An 11825-nucleotide genomic window follows, 5' to 3' on the forward strand; every position below is an offset into this window, starting at 1 on the left:
TCCTTATTGCCAAATTCAGACTTATATTGAAGAAAGTAGGGAAAACCACTAGACCATTCAGGTATGACCTAAATCAAATCCCTTATGATTATACAGTAGAAGTGAGAAATAGATTTAAGGGCCTAGATCTGATAGATAGAGTGCCTGATGAACTATGGAATGAGGTTCGTGACATTGTACAGGAGACAGGGATCAAGACCATCCCCATGGAAAAGAAATGCAAAAAAGCAAAATGGCTGTCTGGGGAGGCCTTACAAATAGCTGTGAAAAGAAGAGAAGTGAAAAGCCAAGGAGAAAAGGAAAGATATAAGCATCTGAATGCAAAGTTCCAAAGAATAGCAAGAAGAGATAAGAAAGCCTTCTTCAGTGATCAATGTAAAGAAATAGAGGAAAACAACAGAATGGGAAAGACTAGAGATCTCTTCAAGAAAATTAGAGATACAAAGGGAACATTTCATGCAAAGATGGGCTCAATAAAGGACAGAAATGGTATGGACCTAACAAGCAGAAGATATTAAGAAGAGATGGCAAGAATACACAGAAGAACTGTACAAAAAAGATCTTCACGACCCAGATAATCACGATGGTGTGATCACTCATCTAGAGCCAGACATCCTGGAAGGTGAAGTCAAGTGGGCCTTAGAAAGCATCACTACAAACAAAGCTAGTGGAAGTGATGGAATTCCAGTGGAGCTATTTCAAATCCTGAAAGATGATGCTGTGAAAGTGCTGCACTCAATATGCCAGCAAATTTGGAAAACTCAGCAGTGGCCACAGGACTGGAAAAGGTCAGTTTTCATTCCAATCCCAAAGAAAGGCAATGCCAAAGAAGGCTCAAACTACCACACAATTGCACTCATCTCACATGCTAGTAAAGTAATGCTCAAAATTGTCCAAGCCAGGCTTCAGCAATACATGAACCATGAACTTCCTGATGTTCAAGCTGGTTTTATAAAAGGCAGAGGAACCAGAGATCAAATTGCCAACATCCGCTGGATCGTGGAAAAAGCAAGAGAGTTCCAGAAAAACATCTATTTCTGCTTTATTGACTATGCCAAAGCCTTTGACTGTGTGGATCACAATAAACTGTTGAAAATTCTGAGAAAGATGGGAATACCAGACCACCTGACCTGCCTCTTGAGAAACCTGTATGCAGGTCAGGAAGCAACAGTTAGAACTGGACATGGAACAACAGACTGGTTCCAAATAGGAAAAGGAGTACATCAAGGCTGTATATTGTCACCCTGCTTATTTAACTTATATGCAGAGTACATCAAGAGAAACGCTGGACTGGAAGAAACACAAGCTGAAATCAAGATTGCCGGGAGAAATATCAATAACCTCAGATATGCAGATGACACCACCCTTATGGCAGAAAGTGAAGAGGAACTAAAAAGCCTCTTGACGAAAATGAAAGAGGAGAGTGACAAAGTTGGCTTAAAGCTCAACATTCAGAAAACAAAGATCATGGCATCCTGTTCCATCACTTCATGGGAAGTAGATGGGGAAACAGTGGAAACAGTGTCAGACTTTATTTTTTTCAGCTCCAAAATCACTGCAGATGGTGATTGCAGCCATGAAATTAAAAGACGCTTACTCCTTGGAAAAAAAGTTATGACCAACCTAGATAGCATATTCAAAAGCAGAGACATTACTTTGCCGACTAAGGTCCGTCTAGTCAAGGCTATGGTTGGACTGTGAAGAAGGCTGAGCACCGAAGAATTGATGCTATTGAACTGTGGTGTTGGAGAAGACTCTTGAGAGTCCCCTGGACTGCAAGGAGATCCAACCAGTCCATTCTAAAGGAGATCAGCCCTGGGATTTCTTTGGAAGGAATGATGCTAAAGCTGAAACTCCAGTCCTTTGGACACCTCATGTGAAGAGTTGGCTCATTGGAAAAGACTCTGATGCTGGGAGGGATTGGGGGCAGGAGGAGAAGGGGACGACCGAGGATGAGATTGCTGGATGGCTACACTGACTCGATGGACATGAGTCTGAGTGAACTCCGGGAGTTGGTGATGGACAGGGAGGCCTGGCGTGCTGCAATTCATGGGGTTGCAGAGTCAGACACGACTGAGCGACTGAACTGAACTGAACTGAACTGATACTGTAGTTGGAGAGAGGGCAAAACCCAGGTGTTAGAATGTCAGGCAGGTTCAATGAAGTGCCAAACAGTAAATAAAAGCCTTACACATCATTGCCGGGCTTCCCAGATTGTGCTAGAGGTAAAGCATCCACTCACCATGGCAGGAGACATGAGAGATGAGGGTCTGATCCCTGGGTGGGGAAGATCCCCTGGAGAAGGAAGTGGCAACCCACTCCAGTTTTCTCACCTCGAGAATCCCATGGACAGAGGAGCCTGGAGGGCTATGGTCCATAGGGTTGCAAAGTGTCAGATACAACCAAAGCAACTTAGCACGCACTGTTGACAGTGAAGTAAATTCCTTGAGAGGATTGTTAGAGTCTCTGCAGGCCTGAGTTCTTTTTGTTTGTTTTGTTTTTTAATTTTATTTATTTGCCTGCACTAGGTCTTAGTTCCTGCATGTGGGATCTAGTTCCCTGACAAGGGATCAAATCCAGGTCCTCTGCATTGCAAGTGTGGAGTCTTAGCCACTGGACTACCAGGAAAGTCCCCATGGAAGACAAGCTTTAATGCAACGTGGAACTGAGATTGAAGAGGCCCCAAATCAGAAACTCACAGAGAGTTGGACTGATTGCTTGGTTATTATACACCCCCTCAGTTCAGTTCAGTCTCTTCAGTCATGTCTGACTCTTTCAGACCCCATGAATTGCAGCACGCCAGGCCTCCCTGTCCATCACCAACTCCCGGAGTTCACTCAAACTCATGTCTATTGAGTCAGTGATGCCATCCAGCCATCTCATCCTCTGTTGTCCCCTTCTCCTCCTGCCCCCTATCCCTCCCAGCATCAGAGTCCTTTCCGATGAGTCAACTTTTCACATGAGGTGGCCAAAGTATTGAAGTTTTATCTTCAGCATCAGTCCTTCCAATGAACACCCAGGACCAGTCTCCTTGAGGATGGACAGGTTGGATCTCCTTGCAGTCCAAGGGACTCTCAAGAGTCTTCCCCAACACCACAGTTCAAAAGCATCGATTCTTTAGCGCTCAGCTTTCTTCACAGTCCAACCCTCACATCCATACATGACCACTGGAAAAACCATAACCTTGACTAGACGGACCTTCGTTGGCAATGTAATATCTCTGCTTTTGCATATGCTATCTAGGTTAGTTATAGCTTTCCTTCCAAGGAGTAAGCGTCTTTTAATTTCATGGCTGCAATCACCATCTGCAGTGATTTGGGAGCCCAAAAAAATAAGGTCTGTCACTGTTTCCACTGTTTCCCCATCTATTTCCCATATACCCCCCACCTCACTTCAAAAATGCTCTGAATTTGTATTCCCCAGAGAGAGCAGCTTTTAGCCTACTGTCTCCCTTGTATATCAGTCTTACTTATTTCTCACACATTTATGCCATATGTTGTACTTATCAAGTTTTCTCCAGAGAAACAGAACCAAGAGGACACAGGCACGCAGAAGTTTATTTTAAGGTACTGATTCACATGAATATGGGGTCAAGTTCAAAAACCACAAAACAGTCTAGTAGGCTGGGAATTCTAGTAAGAGTTGTGTTGTAGTCTTGAGTCCAAATCCCCCAGGGCGGTAGGCTGGAATCTCAGGCAGCGTTTCTGTGTTGCCATCTTGAAAATTCCTCCTGCTCTGGGGAATCTTAGTCTTTGCTCTCAAGGCCTTCAACTAATAGGATAAGGCCCACACAGACATGATACAGGATAATTAGCTTTGCTCAAAGTCTGCTGATTTAATTGTTCATCTCATCTGAAAAAACACCACCACAGCAACATCCAGACTGGTGTTTGACTAAACGACTGAGCACCGTAACTTAGCCAAGTTGATACATAAAATCAGCTATAATACCTGCCTAGAAGATAATTCAACATTAAAGAGTCTAAATTTAATCATCTCCTCTGCAGAACTTTCACATTCTACTTGGAGTATAATTTTTGTATAAGTGTCTTATCTGAACTACTAGACTTTGAGCTGACTCACTGGAAAAGAGCCTGATGCTGGAAAAGATTGAGGACAGGAGGAGAAGAGGGAGGCAATGGATGAGATGGTTGGATGGCATCACTGACTCAATGGACATGTGTTTGAGCAAACTCGGGGATAGTGAAGGACAGGGTAGCCTGGTGTGCTACAGTCTATGGGGTTGCAAAGAGTTGGACAGGACTTAGCAACTGAATAAAAACAACCATGCCTTAGGAGACAGTGGGGCTAGAGAGACACCTTGGGTGTTCTAATTCTGGATCATAAGAAGAAACTCATTTTTTTCTTTTCAATCACTTTACACAGAAAGAAAAAACATCAGCCTTACATCAAGCTGGTTCCTTAACACACCCTGGTAGGTTTTCTGGGGTTTCATCCTTCCAGGCTCCTAATTACTATACATGATCAAAACAGAAGAGTGTTTCTATGTGCACCAGCATAAAGAATTTATAAGCACTGACACCCCTAGAGTGTGAGAAATTCAGAATGCCTTCCCTGGTGAATTCCCTGGTGGTCCAATGATTAGGACTCCATGCTCACACTACTGAGGGCTTGAGTTCAATCCCTGATAATGGAATGAAGATCCCACAAGCCTCGTGGTGTGGCCAAAAAAAAAAAAAAAGCAACAAGAAGAATGCCTTCTCCACTGTGCATTTCCCATCTGTTTATCTGCAGCACCCACACCTTTACCAAGCCCACCTCCCTGCACACCACCAGGATGGAGCCCAGGCTCCTTTCCTTCCACAGCATCAAGCTCCTCTGCTCCCCACCAGCGCAGAAAGCAGCCTCTAATTGCACCCTGGCTTGTCATCAACAGGAGCCTCCTGACTTGTCTATGAGAAGCAAAGTGAATTGGCTGTTCTGGGCAGTTCCAAGGGCTTGGTACTTGGACCTCCGTAATGACTTGGATGAAATAATACAATTTCCTGGGCTTTGCAGATTTCTGAAGTCTCCAGCTATTCAGTTTAGTTCAGTCACTCAGTCGTGTCCGACTCTGCGACCCCATGAACCTCAGCATGCCAGGCCTCCTTGTCCATCACCAACTCCCGGAGTTCACTCAGACTCGCATCCATCGAGTCAGTGATGCCATCCAGCCATCTCTCCTCTGTCGTCACCTTCTCCTCCTGCCCTCAATCCTTCCAGCTAGTAGAGCAACTGCAAAGTACTCTTGAGATACTTTATTAAATATATAATTCTATTTATTTATTTAGGCTGTGCTGGATCTTCATTTCTGGGTGGATTTTTCTATAGTTTGGGGGCTCTGGTTCTCACTACAGTGGCTTCTCCTGTCATGCAGCATGGGCCCCAAGGCACAGGGGCTTCCGTTGGAGCATGTGGGCTCAGTAGTTGAGGTTCCCAGGCTCTAGAGCACAGGTTCAATAGTTATGGTGCATGAGCTTAGTTGCTGGCAGCACGTGGGATCTTCCCTGATCAGGGATTGAACCCGTCTCCTGCACTGGCGGTTGGATTCTTTACCACTGAGCCACCAGAGAAGCTCTCTTTAGGTACTTAAACACATGATACATGTTTTTTGTTTTGTTTCGTTTTCTTCACCCATCTATTCTGTTGCACATGCCCAGTTTCATTTTAGTTTGGCCTGTCCAAGAGGCCCTTGCTGCTCGTATCCTCAAGCTGTTAAGATGCACAGAAGCCTGCTTAACTGAGGAAACAATGGGGCTCAGTGAATGTGAGTGTCACATAAACGCTCAGCAAGGCTAAGAGAAGCTGTTGGTTCTGTTAGTAAACAGAAATTCCCTAATATGGGCAGGATGGCTAATATCATAGCCAAAGGAAGTACAGTTGGTATTGTTAGTATTTGCTAATGATAGGAGGATGCATGATTACTCAGGCTTCCCAGCCTAGAGGTAATGAACCCGGCTGCCAATGCAGGAGACAAAACAGACTCGGGTTCCATCCCTGGATGGGGAAGATCCCCTGGAGAAGGGAATGGCAACCCACTCCAGTATTCTTACCTTGGAGAATCCCATGTACTAAGGAGCCTGGTGGCATACAGACCATGGGGTTGCAAAGAGTTGGACACGACTGAAGTGACTTGGCACGCATGCATGATTACTCAACTTTTCTGAAATTCAGGATCCTTATCATTTAGATATTATGAGATAGGACTGTATTTTACTGTCACTGCAATCCCTACATGAAATCTGTGTGGGGCAGTGCCTGGCATGGGGCTGGCAAATGAAGAGTGGCCAGCAGCTGACTGCTGGAGAAGTGAGTGTGGTAAACACATCCCTCAAAGATGAGGAGCTCATTAGGGAAGCCCCTCCCTCAGTTTTCCTGGACCTTGGTGACACAGTCACCAAAGACTAACCAGAAACATAGAAGCCATTCTGAATATTTAAAACAGGGAAGGTTTGGGGACTTCTCTAGCAGTTCAATGGTTAGGACTCCACACTTTCACTGCTGTGGGCCTGGGGTTCAATCCCTGGTCAGGGAACTAAGATCCCACATGCCATGTGGGACAACCAAAAAAAATAAAATAAACAGGGAAGGTGTGCTCAGGTGATGCAAGAGCTGAGAGACCAAAAGAGGAAAAGACAGACTAGGGTAACTGAGACTAACAGCCCATGTGACCATCATGGGCTACGTGGACAGAGGGCAAACATGGCCTTCCCCAAGCTCAGGGGTCACCCAGCAGAAGTTGGACCCATGGCAGGTGGGGGGTGGGCAGAAGCTGGAGCCACCGTGAAGACACAGCTGCCATCAGAAATGCCACCTGAGGGACTTTCCTGGTGGTCCAGTGGTTAAGACTCTGCACTTCCACTGCAGGGGAGCTGGGTTCAACCCCTGGCATGCCATGCAGCACTGCCAAAAAAAAGGACAGAAATGTCACATGAGGAGCAGATGAGAAGAAATACCATGGCTTTTTTCTCCCTTTCTTCCACTAGTTCCATGCCCCACTAAGAGCAAGAACAGGGGAGAAACAGGAACACAGCTGTGAGTCAACAGGCCCAGGCCCTGGGAGACCCAGCTGGCTCCAGAGCCTCTGGAGCAGAGGGACCAAGTGAAGTGGTCTGGCTCCCAGCTCTTCATCTGGGGTGAGTTTGTTTCCATCCCATCTCCTCCTCTCCTGTCCTTGCCCTCAGTCGGCCCCATGCCTCTGTTTCCCCGATGTCCCTGAGGTGTTCTGCTCAAGCTGGGTCATTCTTCCATCTACAGTTGGAAAAGGAGAACAGACAGCAGGCCCACTGCGCCATCAGGACAGCACCGCTGTCTAAATGTCAGCGCGCGTGCAAGGTCTGAGCCCGCCAAGCAACACAGAATTCCAGCAACACCACGCTCTGCAGTGCATGCACTCTGCCCAGAGTTGGAAAGAAGTAGGATTTTTCACACCCCCAGGCGCTTGGACTTGGGGTATCATATTAGGGGATACTCCGCTCCACGAGCCACCTATATTAGTAGTTCTTAAAACCCTGGCCTCAGATTCAACTCAGGGAATGTGGAAAGCAGAACATTTTTTAGGATTTTCTGATGGCTCATTTGTCATTTATTTCAAGAATGTTTCCATTATCTGCTCTATTGAGCTTAATGTTTACAAACTCCCTCCTTACATTCTGTTATTGAAACCTACCCGGAGCCATCCACAGCAGTCTGTCACCCCAAATTTGTGAAAAGCTTCATGCATCAGGGGAAAACAGATAACAATGAAGACAATTTATTCTCCCAGCTATAGTGCCTCTTGCTGATGAGTTCAGTCATTAAAATGTGTATACTGACATGGGAAGATCTGTTAAAGTGTATGGTGAGGGAAAAGTGGAATGAAAATTTATGTCAAACACGGGAAGTGACAAATGAGCAAACACCAGAGTAAAATGTCCAGAAGGCAGTGCAGGAAAATGCTGTGTTTGGGAGCTTTTTAGAATGATTGATGATGGGGTTCCCTGGTGGCTCACCTGGCGAAGATTCTGCCTACAATGCAGGAGACCTGGGTTTGATCCCTGGGTTGGGAAGATCCCTTGGAGAAGGGAATGGTTACCCACTCCAGTATCCTTTCCCTGGGAAATCCCATGGACAGAGGACCCTGGCGGGTTACCATCCTTGGGGTCGCAAAGAGTCAGACACAAATGAGCAGCTGACATTACTACTAGTAGTCTGATTAACTGATCATACTTGCCTTTGTATCCTCAATTTCTTCCCCTTGCCCCATGGAGGAGTTTCAGTGTGTTTCCAAAACCACACAATATAGGCTGAAGACATCGGACCAGACTATCTCTTGACTCTCTTTTCAGGGTTCTTATCTAGCCACGTGTCACCTCAGGCAAAGATGGGGATGAAGAAGGCAGTCAGTTTCCAAGATGGAAGTCACAGAGGGCAGGGAGAGAGACTTGAGAACTGGTCAGGCTGGGCTCATGACGTCATCGTTGGGATTTAGAGGAAACCAGAAGGCAATGGCACCCCACTCCAGTACTCTTGCCTGGAAAATCCCATGGACGGGGGAGCCTGGCAGGCTGCAGTCCATGGAGTCTCTAAGAGTCGGACATGACTGAGTGACTTCACTTTCACTTTTCACTTTCATGCATCGGAGAAGGCAGTGGCTCCCCACTCCAGTATTCTTGCCTGGAGAATCCCAGGGACAGGGGTGCCTGGTGGGCTGCCATCTATGGGGTCACACAGAGTCAGACAAGACTGAAGTGACACAGCAGCAGCAGAAGGCAACAATGAGCAATTCCAGATTTGAGACTAAACAAGTGAGTTTCAATTCTCTTCTGTACATGTGTTTTGTTCAGGCTCTAATTCTGTGGGCTTTTTCCAGAATGCTGTTATATTCTAATACATTGCTGTTGCTAAGTCACTTCAGTCGTGTCCAACTCTGTACGACCCCATAGATGGCAGCCCACCAGGCTCCCCAGTCCCTGGGATTCTCCAGGCAAGAACACTGGAGTGCCATTTCTTAGGCCTTAATTTATCATAAGCAACTTTGTTTCCTCTAAAAGGTCTAGGATGGGCAGCAAGAGATTTTCAGGGGCTCAGAGAGGGGGGCCTGAAAAGGAGGGGAAGGGGGTCTGATAAGGGAATGAAGAGTGAGAGGGCTTTGCCATCTTCGTATGTTAGTCGCTCAGAAGTGTCTGACTCTTTGCAACCCCATGGACTGTAGCCTGCCAGGCTCCTGTTTACCCCCTTCACAAAGAAACTTCTGCATAAACTCGATTGTACACATCATACTGAGGAAAACAAACTTGCTTCTTTGCCAAGACTGTCAGCTGGGCCCCTTAATGTCTAGACCTGGAGTCTCCTGACTCATTACCATGCAATATCCTGCAAGGAAAATTAACCTCCTGTTAGACTTCTCAACTCAGCAACGCATCACCAATTTGCTCAACTTTGTTTTAAAAAGCTCTTTGCAGGGTTTCCCTGGTGGCTCAGTAGTAGAGAATCTGCCTGCCAGTGCAGGAGACGGGTTTGAGCCCTACCTTGGGAAGAGCCCACATGCCTCACAGCAGCACAGCCTGTGCTCCACAACTCCTGAGCCTGTGCCCTAGAGCCTCTGCTCTGCAATAGGAGAAGCCACGGCAATGAGAAGCCCCTGAAGTGTGGATGGAGGGTAATCCCGTGCTCCCGGCAACTAGAGAACAGTGCAGCGAGGAAGACCCAGCACAGTTAAAGATGAATAAATAATTTTTTTTTTTTAAAGTATTTTGCAATGGGATAAGTGTGTGTGTGTTGGGGGTGGGGAGGGGGCGCTGTAATGTATCACGTGACTGACCAGCAGCATGGTTCTCCATCTCCTTCTTCCTGCTCTCTGATTGGCTGGACTATAGTGGCTGTTAATGTTCACGTCAGGCTTCCGAGGTGGTGCTAACGGTAAAGAACCTGACTGGAGACACAAGAGACATGCAGGAGACCCAAGAGACTCGGGTTCGATCCCTGGGTGAGGAAGATCCCCTAGAGGACGGTGTGGCTACCGACTCTAGTATTCTTGCCTGGAGAATCCCATGGACAGAGGAGCCTGAAGGGCTACAGTCTATGGGGTCGCAAAGAGTCAGACACGACTGAAGTGACTTAGCACAGCACGCAATGCTCCTTCCAGCCTCAGCATCTCTCCAAGGAGTCAGCCCTCCTTGGGAAGTTAAGTTGATCAAGACTGAAAATCAAAATATTAAAATAAGAGAATTTTTATCTTAATAAAAACTAAGTCCTCTATGGATTAAACTTCTGGATGGTTCATGGCAACCGACTACTTTCTTCCTGAATGTTAGATCCTCGAGGTTGGAGAAGGTAGGGGTATGAGCTCCCTAAGACTGTCGTGCAAACTGCCATTAGCTTGGCTTAAAACAATAAAAAATTTATTCTCTCACAGCTCCGGAACCAGTTTTCTGACATCAAGGTGTTGGGAGAGCACCCTCCGGAGGTTCCAGGGGAATCCTTCCTTGTTTTTTCCAGCTTCTGTGGCTTCCGGTTAGAATCAAGGACAGCGGATCCACTCGGTCCACTTCAGGGGGCCTTCTCCCTGCGGGGTTCTGTCAGACGTCCCTCGGCCCCTCTGTTACAACAATCCCTGTGATCGCATTTTGAGCCCACCTGAGTAATCCAGGAGTGATTCCCCCTCTTGGGATCCTTGTATCAGTCACAACGTTTGCCATATAAGGCAGTATTAGGTGATCTTTCTGAACATCAGAGAAGCCAGACTGGAGAGGGTGAAGAACTTGAACTCTTTGGCAATATCATGTGGCGTATGGGATCTTAGTTCCCCGACCAGGGGTTGAATCTGCACCCCCTTCATTAGAACTCTTAACCACCAGACCGCCAGGGAAGTCCCAAGGATGAAGTACTTTAACTGTCAAGTATGCTTTCTTTTTGCTTCTTTTGTTTTTTAAATTTTAAGTTACTGGGACAAGCCCAGTCACTGCAATATTAAACTCTGGTTGTAGATTTTGTTCTACTTCAACATCAAGGGATGCCTGAAGAGTGGGCACTCAAGAGATGGCCTGGGAGGAAGGAGGTCCTAAAGGGTTTCTGTGGATTTCTCACTCGCCAATTGCTAGGTCAGGGTCTCCTCACCACACATTGCATCACAGTAAACCACACCAGCGTTGCCTTTTGTAGAATTAAACTGATGTGTATCAGGTATAACTAAGGAATAAACATCAGAACCAGGTAAGTGTTTTAACACATATCCAAGACTTCTGATTTGCAAAGAACTGAGCCATACTAAACATAATTTAATCTGATTCAGAATAAATTTAGAACATCTCTCCAAAACATGTACAGATTCTGGGGCTAGGATGTAGACATATTTTTGGTGCTACCATTCAGTTCACTACACTGGGTAATTCTTTTCTCTTATCACAGAATGAGTCCAACTGCACCTGAAGTTTGTTGTTTTCTAAATTGCATGAGTTTTCAAGTTTTGCTTTCATTTTTTTCCCTTTGCAAATTACCTAAGTGGGACTGAGAAAAGGCATAGAGACCAGAGATCAAATTGGCAACATAGAAAAAACAAGGGAATTCCTGAAAAACTTTGGCTTCATTAACTATGCTAAAGCCTTTGACTGTGTGGATCACAACAAACTGTGGAAAATTCTTCAAGAAATGGGAATACCAGACCACCTTACCTGTCTCCTGAGTAACCTCTATGCAGGTCAAGATGTAACAGTTAGAAATGGATGGGGAACAATGAACTAGTTAAAAATTGGGAAAGGAATACATCAAGGCTGTATACTGTCACCCTGCTTATTGAACTTCTATGCAGAGTACATCATGAGAAACGGCAGGCTGGATGACTTACA

The sequence above is a fragment of the Oryx dammah genome, unplaced genomic scaffold (genome assembly GCF_014754425.2).
Source record: "Oryx dammah isolate SB20612 unplaced genomic scaffold, SCBI_Odam_1.1 HiC_scaffold_24, whole genome shotgun sequence".
NCBI lineage: Eukaryota > Metazoa > Chordata > Mammalia > Artiodactyla > Bovidae > Oryx > Oryx dammah.